General features: G+C 38.2%; 1 protein-coding gene and 1 pseudogene across 4 annotated transcripts in view; one reads left to right on the top strand and one right to left on the bottom strand.

Moving 5' to 3' along the window:
* The window catches only part of GUCY1A2 (guanylate cyclase 1 soluble subunit alpha 2), a 429,807-nt gene that overhangs the window by 252,256 nt on the left and 161,767 nt on the right, over positions 1-15,784 (bottom strand). The gene's annotated exons all lie outside the window — the stretch shown is intronic.
* LOC112671418 (protein dpy-30 homolog) lies at positions 11,680-13,417 on the top strand (annotated as a pseudogene).

Genomic DNA, 15,784 nt, shown 5'->3' with positions numbered 1-15,784 from the left:
GATCTGCCCTAAAATCAATAAAAACCGTTCAACACCTCGACATTTAATAGTTAAGCTTGCACAAAAAAAAAAAAAAAAAAAAAAAAAAGGTTAAGCTTGCAAATTCCAAAGATAAAGAGAAGATCCTTAAAGCAGACAAGAAATCCCTGACTTTTATGGGGAGGAGTATTAGGGTAACAACAGACCTTTCCACAGGGACCTGGCAGGCCAGAAAGGGCTGGCAGGATATATTCAGGGTCCTAAATGAGAAGAACATGCAACCAAGAATACTTTATCCAGCAAGGCTCTCATTCAAAATGGAAGGAGAGATAAAGAGCTTCCAAGACAGGCAGCAACTGAAAGAATATGTGACCTCCAAACCAGCTCTGCAAGAAATTTTAAGGGGGACTCGTAAAATTCCCCTTTAAGAAGAAGTTCAGTGGAACAATCCACAAAAACAAGGACTGAATAGATATCATGATGACACTAAACTCATACCTCTCAATAGTAACTCTGAGCGTGAACGGGCTTAATGACCCCATCAAAAGGCGCAGGGTTTCAGACTGGATAAAAAAGCAGGACCCATCTATTTGCTGTCTCCAAGAGACTCATTTTAGACAGAAGGACACCTACAGCCTGAAAATAAAAGATTGGAGAACCATTTACCATTCAAATGGTCCTCAAAAGAAAGCAGGGGCAGCCGTCCTTATATCAGATAAACTAAAATTTACCCTGAAGACTATAGTGAGAGATGAAGAGGGACACTATCTCATACTTAAAGGATCTATCCAACAAGAGGACTTAACAGTCCTCAATATATATGCCCCGAATGTGGGAGCTGCCAAATATATCAATCAATTAATAACCAAAGTGAAGAAATACTTAGATAATAACACACATACTTGGTGACTTCAATCTAGCGCTTTCTACCCTCGATAGGTCTTCTAAGCACAACATCTCCAAAGAAACGAGAGCTTTAAATGATACACTGGACCAGATGGATTTCACAGATATCTACAGGATGTTACATCCAAATGCAACTGAATACACATTCTTCTCAAGTGCACATGGAACTTTCTCCAGAATAGACCACATACTGGGTCACAAATCGGGTCTGAACTGATACCAAAAATTGGGATCCTCCCCTGCATATTCTCAGACCATAATGCCTTGAAATTAGAACTAAATCACAACAAGAAGTTTGGAAGGACCTCAAACACGTGGAGGTTAAGGACCATCCTGCTAAAAAGATGAAAGGGTCAACCAGGAAATTAAGGAAGAATTAAAAAGTTTCATGGAAACTAATGAGAATGAAGATACACCGTTCAAAATCTTTGGGATGCAGTAAAAGCAGTCCTGAGGGAGAAATACATTGCATTAAAAGCATCCATTCAAAAACTGGAAAGAACTCAAATACAAAAGCTAACCTTACATATAAAGGAGCTAGAAAAAAAACAGCAGATAGATCCTACACCCATCAGAAGAAGAGAGTTAATAAAGATTCAAGCAGAACTCAACGAAATCGAGACCAGAACTGTGGAACAGATCAACAAAACCAGGAGTTGGTTCTTTGAAAGAATTAATAACATAGATAAACCATTAGCCAGCCTTATTAAAAAGAAGAGAGAGAAGACTCAAATTAATAAAATCATGAATGAGAAAGGAGAGATCACTACCAATACCAAGGAAATACAAACGATTTTAAAAACATATTATGAGCAGCTATACGCCAATAAATTAGGCAATGTAGAAGAAATGGACGCATTCCTGGAAAGCCACAAACTACCAAAACTGGAACAGGAAGAAATAGAAAACCTGAACAGGCCAATAACCAGGGAGGATACTGAAGCAGTCATCAAAAAGCTCCCAAGACACAAGAGTCCAGGGCCAGATGGCTTCCCAGGGGCATTCTATCAAACGTTTAAAGTAGAAACCATACCTATTCTCCTAAAGCTGTTTGGAAAGATAGAAAAAGATGGAGTACTTCCAAATTCGTTCTATGAGGCCAGCATCACCTTAATTCCAAAACCAGACAAAGACCCCACCAAAAAGGAGAATTATAGACCAATATCCCTGATGAACATGGACGCAAAAATTCTCAACAAGATACTGGCCAATAGGATCCAACAATACATTAAGAAAATTATTCACCATGACCAAGTAGGATTTATCCCCGGGACACAAGGCTGGTTCAACACCCGTAAAACAATCAATGTGATTCATCATATCAGCAAGAGAAAAACCAGGAACCATATGATCCTCTCATTAGATGCAGAGAAAGCATTTGACAAAATACAGCATCCATTTCTGATCAAAACTCTTCAGAGTGTACGGATAGAGGGAACATTCCTCAACATCTTAAAAGCCATCTACGAAAAGCCCACAGCAAATATCATTCTCAATGGGGAAGCACTGGGAGCCTTTCCCCTAAGATCAGGAACAAGACAGGGATGTCCACTCTCACCACTGCTATTCAACATAGTACTGGAAGTGCTAGCCTCAGCAATCAGACAACAAAAAGACATTAAAGGCATTCAATTTGGCAAAGAAGAAGTCAAACTCTCCCTCTCTACCGATGACATGATACTCTACATAGAAAACCCAAAAGTCTCCACCCCAAGATTGCTAGAACTCATACAGCAATTCGGTAGTGTGGCAGGATACAAAATCAATGCCCAGAAATCAGTGGCGTTTCTATACACTAACAATGAGACTGAAGAAAGAGAAATTAAGGAGTCAATCCCATTTACAATTGCACCCAAAAGCATAAGATACCTAGGAATAAACCTAACCAAAGAGGTAAAGGATCTATATCCTAAAAACTATAGAACACTTCTGAAAGAAATTGAGGAAGACAGAAAGAGATGGAAAAATATTCCATGCTCATGGATTGGCAGAATTAATATTGTGAAAATGTCAATGTTACCCAGGGCAATATACACGTTTAATGCAATCCCTATCAAAATACCATGGGCTCTGGGTGTTATTCTGTATGTTAGTAAATTGAACACCAATAAAAAATAAATTAAAAAAAATCACCATCATTAAAATAATAACAAATCTGAGTAAATGATGGTGGCATTAATGAGTCAAACAAGTTTCAATTCTTATTGATTAATTGGTGAAATGTATATCATAAGCACTGCAAATCTACCTTAAATAAATGTAAGAGTGGAAAAAAAAATACCATGGGCTTTCTTCAGAGAGTTAGAACAAATTATTTTAAGATGTGTAGAATCAGAAAAGACCCCGAATAGCCAGGGGAATTTTAAAAAAGAAAACCATAGCTGGGGGCATCACAATGCCAGATTTCAGGTTGTACTACAAAGCTGTGGTCATCAAGACAGTGTAGTACTGGCACAAAGACAGACACATAGATCAATGGAACAGAATAGAGAACCCAGAAGTGGACCCTGAACTTTATTGTCAACTAATATTCGATAAAGGAGGAAAGACTATCCATTGGAAGAAAGACAGTCTCTTCAATAAATGGTGCTGGGAAAATTGGACATCCACATCAGAAGAATGAAACTAGACCACTCTCTTTCACCATACACAAAGATAAACTCAAAATGGATGAAAGATCTAAATGTGAGACAAGATTCCCTCAAAATCCTAGAGGAGAACACAGGCAACACCCTTTTTGAACTTGGCCACAGTAACTTCTTGCAAGATACATCCACGAAGGCAAAAGAAACAAAAGCAAAAATGAACTATTGGGACTTCATCAAGATAAGAAGCTTTTGCACAGCAAAGGATACAGTCAACAAAACTAAAAGACAACCTACAGAATGGGAGGAGATATTTGCAAATGACATATCAGATAAAGGGCTAGTTTCCAAGATCTATAAAGAACTTATTAAACTCAACAGCAAAGAAACAAACAATCCAATCATGAAATGGGCAAAAGACATGAACAGAAATCCCACAGAGGAAGACATAGACATGGCCAACACGCACATGAGAAAATGCTCTGCATCACTTGCCATCAGGGAAATACAAATCAAAACCACAATGAGATACCACCTCACACCAGTGAGAATGGGGAAAATTAACAAGGCAGGAAACAACAAATGTTGGAGAGGATGCGGAGAAAAGGGAACCCTCTTGAACTGTTGGTGGGAATGTGAACTGGTGCAGCCACTCTGGAAAACTGTGTGGAGGTTCCTCAAAGAGTTAAAAATAGACCTGCCCTAGGACCCAGCAATTGTACTGCTGGGGATTTACCCCAAAGATACAGATGCAATGAAACGCTGGGACACCTGCACCCCGATGTTTATAGCAGCAATGTCCACAATGGCCAAACTGTGGAAGGAGCCTCAGTGTCCATCGAAAGATGAATGGATAAAGAAGATGTGGTTTATGTATACAATGGAATATTCTTCAGCCATTAGAAATGACAAATACCCACCATTTGCTTCAACGTGGATGGAACTGGAGGGTATTATGCTGAGTGAAGTAAGTCAGTCGGAGAAGGACAAACATTATACGTTCTCATTCATGTGGGGAATATAAATAATAGTGGAAGGGAATATAAGGGAAGGGAGAAGAAATGTGGGGAAATATCAGAAAGGGAGACAGAACATAAAGACTGCTAACTCTGGGAAACGAACTAGGTGGTAGAAGGGGAGGAGGGCGGTGGGTGGGAGTGAATGGGTGACGGGCACTGGGGTTTATTCTGTATGTTGGCAAATTGAACACCAATAAAAAATAAATTAAAAAAAAAGGTCCCACTTTCTCAGAAAATAAAATAATATAGTCTATGCTTAGTTAAAAAAGAAAAGAATTTTCAACAATAAGCATAAAACACACACACACAGACGTATTAAATGTACTTGCTGTTAACCTGATCCTATGATACATTTTTCATCCTACTTTGGCAATAACCAAATAAACACTGTTCTGGGCAGCCCGGGTGGCTCAGCAGTTTAGTGCCGCCTTCAGCCCAGGGCGTGATCCTGGAGACCCACAGTCGAGTCCCATGTCGGGTTCCCTGCATGGAGCCTGCTTCTCCCTCTTCCTCTCTCTCTCTCTCTCTCTCTCTCATAAATAAATAAAAAATTTTAAAAAATGGTTCTATCTTCAGAAGGTTGTTAATAAAGAACACTGTCATAAATTTCCTTTAGAAAGATATATTAGCTTGATGTACAGCAAAATATGACAGAAAATTTGGAACAATTCAACTATTTTTCCTACATTAAAGGAAAATCTTAAACTTGGGGGAAGTTTTACAAAAAGTGCCTTCTGGCCTTATTGTTCAGAAAAACTTCAGGGGACAATTAATTCAAGTTTTAGCTGAAGTGGTAATAGTAAGTCCAAGATCTTATATTCATAATTTTCCCATTTAATCAACCGATTCAATAATTGAAATAATCAATAACTCACATGGCTTTATAGTACCATGCTGCCTTGCTCTCTGCACCACATATAAGAGATTCTCTTCAGTTTATTAAATATTGCATAATCTCTTTTTCTCTATGCTTTCTGAACTTATGATCTGCTCCGGCTGGAGCACCCCAACTGCCTTCCCATCAGCACCCACACACATTCTCACCTCCTCTGCTTCCCTCAACTTCCCTTCACCATTACTACCTTTTATTACCCGGCTGTATTCCTATTTCTATTTCAGATCTTAAGTGCCTCAAGATTTCCTCCTCTGGATCTACATTCAGTCAGGTGTATCTGTTACAAAGTCCCAAATAATATTTCTCTTTTCATCTCACTTGAACCATAACCATAAATAACCTTCCCAATGAGATTTTAAATTCTATGTGGATAGGGACAATATCATTTTTGACTCATCTTGTAAACTTTAGTCACAAAGATACTGTTTGGTATTCAGTAGGTGCTTAAAAAATATTGGCTGAATAAATGCAACTAAATATATACCATATGTATATTCTAGATGTATTTTTTTTTTTTGCTTTTAACATGGATGGGGTCCATGTTTTGAACATGAGTGTCTTTAATTGTATCTATCAAAGAGCATACATTAAATAAATACAGATCAACATTATTCTGGTTTTTAAAATTTTCACAGAAGGATAAAAATACTTCTTCAAAGCACACATTCTGCTACATCTCACTTTTTCCTAGAAAATTCTTCTTGTTCTTTGATATACATTCATGTTACATGTGTTACACAATATATAACATACATTCATATACATATCTGTGTATAAATATATATGCAAACAAATAAAATAAATCTTTCCTTTAAAACTTTATTTCCTATTATCCTATTTATAAATCCAACCATCTTGGCTACTGTGTTGGCTATTCTGTGTTCTCCAGAATCACTCACTAGCCTTCTGTACCTTGCACTGTGCCCCAAAAGGATGATTTATATGGACTTCATCAATTGGCTCTCCAGTTGCACTCTGGTTTCCAGTTGGGTTTGGCCCATGGTAGCCACCAGGAGGTGAGCAAGAGAGGAGAAAAAGTGTAGTTTATTTATTCTTTTGGTTTGACCCATGCTGGTGTGTTGTTTGGCAGTGGTTGTATCCTTCCACCTAAGGCAAGAGCTCCTGTAATGGGCTCTTCTTGAAAGGTACTTTTCCTTTCCTTGCTCCATCAAGATTAGGAGTGCCAATGGTCCCCACCATGACTAGTCCCTGCATACTTCATAATCCCTTATTGGTTCTCTTAACCCTGTGCACAACTCTGTAAATACCCCTTCTATTAGAAAGACTTGCCAATTATCTTAGTTGAGTATATCATTAAGTTTCTGCTGGACCCTTGACTCATAGACTAACATACATAAAGACCATTACATAGTTCCTCCTTGAAACAATGTTGTAGAATAGACAGAGCACTGGACTGTCTGTGAAATAAAATACAACTATTCATTCTTGATTCCAAGACTCTACAAATGGCATTGCTTCCACCACTACTTGTTGTTCTTGCCCAGTGGGCTTCCAGCTGAGGACTGGTCAATGTGGTATATCAAGGGGCAAAAAAAGTACCATTAATCCCTGTGGGTTAACTAGTCCAGTAGTTAGTTTTCAAATAGACTTTCAGGAATCTCTAGAGATGGGCTTCTCAAACTTTACTGTGAAACATATTACTGGTATACCCATTAGAATACAGAGTCTCTGATTCAGTAAGCCCAGCAGGGACTTCAGATTCCCCCTTCCTAACTAGCTTTGAGGTGCTACATCTCCAATCAGCTGCTGCTGCTGCTGCTTCTAGACCACACTCAGTGTCAACACCCTCCAGTGTCTGTGGTTGCCCCTCCAAGTAGGTCTCAGAAGTATGGGGGAGGCTAGGAGAAATGACTTCTTCTCCTAACATCTTTACTCTCAACCGTTTTATATATTATGATTCCAAATAAGATTTTATTTCAGGGGGCAGTCCGGGTGGCTCAGCGGTTTAGTGCTGCCTTCAGCCCAGGGTGTGATCCTGGAGTCCCAGGATCGAGTCCCACGTCGGGCTCCCTGCATGGAGCCTGCTTCTCCCTCTGCCTGTGTCTCTGCCTCTGTCTCTCTCCTCTTTGTGTTTCTCATGAATAAATAAATAAAATCTTAAAGAAAAAGATTTTGTTTCGGGGGGAAAATGACTATTTCTCTAAACATTTATGAATTACTAAAATACCAGCCTCATGCTCACATTGCAAGTGACATCAAGAGGTAAGACAATTTATTTTGGCCAACTAGTCATAGCTAGTTGTTGACAGAGACACAACTAGAATTCAGGTCCTGACACCACAGACAGTCTTACCACTTTACTGACTCTGACTTTTTTATTTTCTTTTTCTTATTTCTATTTTTGAGTGTCATGGTATTTTGGAAATGGTGAGATCTAACTACTCATTTTTACATGAGTTGTTGAGTCCCAGAATGATCAGACTCATCTGGGGGCACTGAGAACTCTCTAAGGAATGGGGTGTAGCACTGAGTCACCATCTTGTAATCCTGTTGGTAGGCATTCAAGGTAACTTATAAGCATAGGTATTATTCTAGGTAATGTTTTAAAATGCAAAGAAAAAATAGTGCTTATATTTCAAGTTTGGCTGGCATTACTTTTCCTCTGTATTCTGAAATATGTGGGCATAAATATTCTTAGCCTCAGGACCCTATACTGTCTGCTATTTTGCTTATCTGATTCTCTAAAACTTGTGCTTTTCCAAAAATATAATAGAGGAACAGGAAATATTTCCAAAGGGTTTCTTTCTAACTTTTTACATAATATATGTATTTTTACATTACGAATATGTGCAAATCCCAAGAAACATTTATCATCAGAGAAACTCAATAGTTTGTATTATCAATATTTATTCATATTCATCTTCCATTTGGCCATTTTCAGTTGATACCAAAATTGAAACTTACTCTGATCTGAAGCCCTGATACAGTTGGTTTTAGGCTTTTCATCCACTATATGTGACTCACTGCTTTTGATTAATATCCCTTCAAAATATTTACATTCTGTTTCTTGTGTCTCATAACCAGTATTTACAAGCTTGAAATCCAGTTTTCAAACCTCTGGCTAAAGCAGAAAAATGAAAACCAAGCTTGGACTTTTTTGCTCTTTTACAATATCATTGCCGTGTCAGAACACATTTTTAATAAACTGAGTTTTGCTTAATATCCTGGCAAACCCAGGAAAGAGTGTAACATCCTTCTGTGAATGGGCCTACCAGGACTGAGATGACAGGCTCTGCTGTGCTACAAAGGATAAGCTGCAGGACATTATCAAGAACAGTACCTTTATCTTCTCTAGATAACACAATCACAGCAATCCTTCTGCCTGAGCCTTTCAAATGAGTGAACCTTATTTCATCATCTTTCAGGTTACCTTCCAGGTAAACATGCCAAAGAAAAAGGGTTCAGATAGGAAGAAGAAGAGCCAATATTTGCCATCAGGTGTTTCACCATTGTTCATGCTCCTACCTTCATTTGGACAGACCTCCCTCAATTTCTACGTGTCCAACTTCTACCCATCTTTAAAACTGGAGTTATTTCTTATTCCCCTACAAGTTCTCAATCCTGGCCACATGTTAACATCACCTGGAGAGACATGAAGTGTCCAGGGTCCACACCAGACCAAGTAAATGAGAAAGCAGCTTGCTCATGTTTCATGGATGCAATGTTCTCTTCTTATTTAAGAGAGCCAAACAAAACCAACATAACAAACAAGTAAAACAAAACAAAACAAAACAAAACTAGGGGCAGATGTTTTCTCAAATACTCTTTCCATTTTCCTGAAATGAGTAAATTTCTGAGTCCTTAGTGCATTACCCCCCTCCCCCTTATCTTGTGGAATGGCTTTACTATTTGGAACTGGGTATTTCTTTACTTTTTACTTGCAGGAAGACAAATCCAAGTCTTAGCACCAAAGAAAAACATGTTATGTGGGTTGTCTTTGTTTTCCTTAAAGATAATGTACATGTGCTTGAATTCCTCTCTCATAATGGAAGTTCGAGTGCAAGTTAATATAGGTACATTTTTATCTGTGTTCTTGGTGTCCATCAGACATCTAACATGTATATCTTTTCTATCAAGAGGATCTCATTAGGGCAGCCTGGGTGGCTCAGCGGTTTAGCACCTGCCTTCAGCCCAGGGCGTGATCCTGGAGACCCAGGATCGAGTCCCACGTCAGGCTCCCTGCATGGAGTCTGCTTCTTCCTCTGCCTTTGTCTCTGCCTCTCTCTCTCTCTCTCTCTCTCTGTCTCTCATGAATAAATAAATAAAATCTTTAAAAAAAAAGAGGATCTCATTATAATTCACTAGACAGAAAAAAGAAGCAGCTCAGCATATTCAGGGCAGTCAGAAATACTTTTTACTGAGGTCATAGTTATGCTTAAAAGACTAAGAGGCAGAATTAGAAAACTGCCATTATACCACAGCCAACATAATAACGGATTCAGGTGAGCATCATTAATGAATATTAAATCCACTGAGTGAAAGTTTGTTGGAGAACGGGATATGTTCACATGGTTCAGAGTGTCGCCATACAAAGAACTTGTTAATTACCAAATAAAAGTTACCTTTTCAATGGAGAGATATAGTATCCAAAACCTTAACCAAGTGATCTAAGTTAGCATTACAAAGAATGGGATAAACTGATATTATGTGCCTCTTGGTGTGATACAATAGGAGGTACACAATATTGCCTATCCAATACCTTTAACCCGAAAAGAGAGACAGACAGACAGACAGACAAGCCAAGAAACAGACTCTTAACTATAGAGAACACACTGATGGTTACCAGAGGGGAGGTGTTGAGGGATAGGTGAAATATATGACAGGGATTAGGAAGTGATGTATGGGTGGGTGATGTATGTAAGTGTTGTATCACTGTATTGTACACCTGAACCTAATATTATCTGTCTGTTAATAATACTGGAATTCAAATAAAAATAAATTTTAAATAAACAAAAAATGTCTTCTGTGGTTTTAATACATTCAGATAATGCCATCAATTGGCTCTAAGGAAATAAAACTTTGTGATAATTAAAAAACAAACAAAAAGTACCTATTAGCTTATCACATTCAAGAGAAAACACCAGAAAAACTCAGATCACAGAACTTTTGAAAATATGTTAAAGTCATAAAAACAGTAGTGGGAGTCTATTTTGAATAAAGCTGGCTAAAAAACATGAAAACCAAATATACCATATGCTCAACTAGATCCTAGGAGGAGAATTAAACTTAAAATTTTGGAGGCAATTGGGGAAATTTGTATATGAATTATACTGTAGGTAATACACTCTCAGAGTCAATTTTTGGGTGTTTGATAATGGTATTATGGCTGTGTAGATGAATCTTGTCCTTAGGAGATACATGCTAAAATCCTAGGGATTAGGTGGTAGAACTGAATTTCAAATACTAAAGAAGTAAAACTCTCACTATTTGCAGATGACATGATATTATACAATAGAAAACCCTAAAGATTCCATCCAAAAACTGTCAGAACTAATAAATTCAATTAAGTTGCAGGATACATAATCAATGCACATAAATCTATGTTTTTCTTTACACTAGTAACGAATTCTCAGAAAGAGAAATCAAGAAAACAATTCCATTTAAAATTGCAATCAAAAAGAATACCTAGGAATAAATTTAAACAAGAAGGTGAAAGCCTGGCATATTACAAACTACCAGACATTAAAGAAAGAAATTAAAGAGGACTCAAATGGAAAGATATTCTGTGCTAATGAATTGGAAGAATTAATAGTTACAACAATCTACAAACTCAATGCAACCCCTGTCAAAATTCCAATGGTATTTTTCACAGAAACAGGACAAACAATCCTAAATATTGTATGGAACCAAAAAAGACCCAAGCAGCCAAAGAAATCTTGAAAAAGAACAAAGCTGGAGGCATCACACTCTCTGGTTTTCAACTCTATACTACAAAGCTGTAGTAATTAAGAGTTGGTGGCACTGTGGGACAGGGCTTTTATAAACAAGCCACTTGGGTGCAGGTAATCAGCTCCCCCCCCACCCAAATTCCCACTTACTCTAGGTTCTGGGATCTACTATGGAGCTTCCAGGGCCGATGTAGGCACCTGGTCTTGGACCATCCCACTATGCTCTTCTACTGCTCCAGGTGCTCTTGTGCCCAGGTAGTGGTGAAGGGCAAGGTTGGGAACTGGGCTGGACTCCATTCTGGCATCTTCATGTTAAAATCTTCTGGGTTCCTCACAGTTCTTGTTTTCCAAGACTGGTTTCTAGGGATTTGTTTGCAGGGTCTGCCATGGAGCCAGAGCAGATGATGGAGGGACAGATACAGGCTATAGAAAACCCTCTCTGATTACAGTCTTGGGACAATGTTGAGAGGATAAGAGGCAATGAGATGGTGAACTAATATTCGACAAAGGAGGAAAGACTATCCACTGGAAAAAAGACAGTCTCTCTTCAATAAATGGTGCTGGGAAAATTGGACATCCACATGCAGAAGAATGAAACTAGACCACTCTCTTGCACCATACACAAAGATAAACTCAAAATGGATGAAAGATCTAAATGTGAGACAAGATTCCCTCAAAATCCTAGAGGAGAACACAGGCAACACCCTTTTTGAACTTGGCCACAGTAACTTCTTGCAAGATACATCCACGAAGGCAAAAGAAACAAAAGCAAAAATGAACTATTGGGGCTTCATCAAGATAAGAAGCTTTTGCACAGCAAAGGATACAGTCAACAAAACTAAAAGACAACCTACAGAATGGGAGAAGATATTTGCAAATGACGTATCAGATAAAGGGCTAGTTTCCAAGATCTATAAAGAACTTATTAAACTCAACAGCAAAGAAACAAACAATCCAATCATGAAATGGGCAAAAGACATAAAGAGAAATCCCACAGAGGAAGACATAGACATGGCCAACATGCATATGAGAAAATGCTCTGCATCACTTGCCATCAGGGAAATACAAATCAAAACCACAATGAGATACCACCTCACGCCAGTGAGAATGGGGCAAATTAACAAGGCAGGAAACCACAAATGTTGGAGAGGATGTGGAGAAAGGGGAACCCTCTTGCACTGTTGGTGGGAATGTGAACTGGTGCAGCCACTCTGGGAAACTGTGTGGAGGTTCCTCAAAGAGTTAAAAACAGACCTGCCCTAGGACCCAGCAATTGTACTGCTGGGGATTTACCCCAAAGATACAGATGCAATGAAACGCTGGGACACCTGCACCCCGATGTTTATAGCAGCAATGTCCACAATGGCCAAACTGTGGAAGGAGCCTCGGTGTCCATCGAAAGATGAATGGATAAAGAAGATGTGGTTTATGTATACAATGGAATATTCCTCAGCCATTAGAAATGACAAATACCCAACTTTTGCTTCAACGTGGATGGACCTGGAGGGTATTATGCTGAGTGAAATAAGTCAATCAGAGAAGGACAAACATTATATGTTCTCATTCATTTGGGGAATATAAAAAATAGTGAAAGGGAATAAAGGAGAAAGGAGAAAAAATAAGTGGGAAATATCAGAAACGGAGACAAAACATGAAAGAATCCTAACTCTGGGAAACAAACTAGGGGTGGTGGAAGGGGAGGTGGGCGGGGGGTGAGGGTGAATGGGTGACGGGCACTGAGGGGGGCACTTGACGGGATGAGCACTGGGTGTCATTCTATATGTTGGCAAATTGAACACCAATAAAAATAAATTTATAAAAAACAAACAAACAAACAAATGAAAGCCAGATCCCATGCCCCGCCTCCTACAAGCTGGCTTCTCTGGAATAAATCCAACTCAATTAAAACAATAACAAAACAAAACAAAAAAGGCAATGACAAAGGCCATCAAAACACAGAGAGTGGATCTCCAATCTGCCAACTTGTGTCTACCTGAATCAGACAGTTATGCCTATTTTTATTAGAGGGACTTGCTGTACTTGCAAAAGAAACACCACCAAGTCCCATTGAATTTCTAGCATCCTATCTTTCAAAAAACAAGGCACAGTTTGAAGATTGAAACTGACTTATCGGTAAGAACAGAAAAATTTGGTTCCTACTGTAGGAAGGAGATTTATATGATTTATATGATTAAGAGGGAGCTTTAACTGCCATGATTTTTCCCCTTTTTGGAAGTGTAAGAACCTTCAGGACAAAAGAAATTATTTCCAGAACTGCAGAAGAAAATCTATTTCCTCTGTTTTCATTTAATCGCCATACTAACTTAGTGTATTCTGTGCAATTTTTCTCAGATTGTGTTTAACTTTGTCTTTAAAATGACCTTCAAAGTGAGCTGTTCAAATGTCTAAAAAAAAGCTATAGTAATTAAAACAGTGCGTATTAGCAGTATTGGCATAAAAACAGACATGTAAATCAATGGGACAGAAAATAAAGAGCCCAGAAATACAACCGCACATACATGGTCAATTAATTTACGATAAAAAAAAAAAAAAAGCCAAGAATGTACAATGTGGAAAGGACAATCTCTTAAAAATGGTGCTGGAAGGCAGCCCCAGTGGCTCAGCGGTTTAGCGCCACCTTCAGCCCAGGGCGTGATCCTGGAGACCCCAGATCGAGTCCCACATCAGGCTCCCTGCATGGAGCCTGCTTCTCCCTCTGTCTGTGTCTCTGCTTCTCTCTCTGTGTCTCTCATGAATAAATAAATAAAATCTTTTTAAAAATGGTGTTGGAAAAACTGGACAACAATATGCAAAAAAGAATAAAACTAGGCCACCATCTTATGCAATACACAAAAATTAACTCAAAATAAAGACTTGAACTTAAGATTTGAAACCATAAAACTCCTAGAAGAAAACATGGGATATAAGCTCCTTAAACTAGGTCTTGGCAATGCCATCAAAAGCAAAAGCAACAAAAACAAAAATAATCAAGTGGGACAATATCAAACTAAAAAGATGGTGGACAGCAAAAGAAATGAAAAACAAAATAAGGCAACCTACTGAATGGGAGAATACAATTACAAATGCTATATCTGATAAGGTGCTAATATCCAAAACATATGAAGAACTCATACAACTCAATAGCAAAATTAAACAACAATCTGATTAAAAAATGGTCAGAAGATCTGAATAGACATTTCCCAAAGCATACAGATAGCCAATAAGTACACAAAAAGATGCCCAACATCACTAGTTATCAGAGAAATGCAAATCGAAACAATGAAATGTCACCTCACAGCTGTTAGAAAGGCTAGGATAGGGATCCCTGGGGGGTGGCGCAGCGGTTTGGCGCCTGCCTTTGGCCGGGGGCGCGATCCTGGAGACCCGGGATGGAATCCCACGTCGGGCTCCTGGTGCATGGAGCCTGCTTCTCCCTCTGCCTGTGTCTCTACCTCTCTCTCTCTATCATAAATAAATAAAAAAATAAAAAAAAAGGAAGCCTAGGATAAAAAAAATACAAGAAACAAGTGTTGGCGAGGATGTGGAGAAAAAGAAACTAGTGCACTGTTGGTAGAAATGAAAACTGGTACAACCACTATGGAAAACGGTATGGAGTTTCCTCAAAAAATTAAAATAGAACTATTGTATGATTTAGTAATTCCACTTCGGGGTATTCATCTGTAAAAAATTAAATCACTAGTGCAAAAAGTTGTATGCATCCCCATGTTTATTAGGGCATATTACAGCTTAGATATAGAAAAAATCTAAATGTCCATCAATGGATGAATAATATATATATATGAATATATGAATATATGAATATATGTGAATATATGAACATATTTTTAATTCAACCACTAACAAAGGAAGTCTTGCCATTTGTGACAACAAGTATGGACCTCAAAGGCATTATGCTGAGTGAAAAGTCAGAAAAAGACAAATGCCATATTTCTTATACATGGAATCTTAAAACAAAAACACCAAGCTCATAAATACAGAGAACAGAGAGGTATTCACAAGAGGTAGGATGTACAAAGAAGTAGAAGAAATGGGTGAATATTTTTTGTTTTATATATAAAACAGTCCCATCAATGGAGGCATAGTGCAAAGTTGAGGTTTCCTTCTAGAAGCCCTTTGTAAATATTAGTGGTACAGAGAAAGATGACCTGTTAATTAAACATTTGAGTCTGTGGAAGAAGAACCCTAGAAAACTTTGAAAGATGTATAAATCCATTTTATTGTCTTCCTCTTCAGCAAATGTATCTATTTTTCACAGAATAAAAAGCAAACGGATAGGTAACACAACTAAGTTTTGGAAGACATTAAAGGAAATAAACACGTCTTGAGAATGAGAAATGCCACCAATTTATTAAAGCAGAAGCAAGAACAAGATAAATGACACTAGAAAATTATACTTTCAGCCACTACTTTAAGGGGGCCGGAAACCACGACAACATAGGGAAGGACACGGATGCTGATTACTTGAACTAA

This window comes from Canis lupus, chromosome 5 (genome assembly GCF_003254725.2).
Source record: "Canis lupus dingo isolate Sandy chromosome 5, ASM325472v2, whole genome shotgun sequence".
NCBI lineage: Eukaryota > Metazoa > Chordata > Mammalia > Carnivora > Canidae > Canis > Canis lupus.
This window is presented reverse-complemented; position numbering and strand designations above follow the sequence as displayed.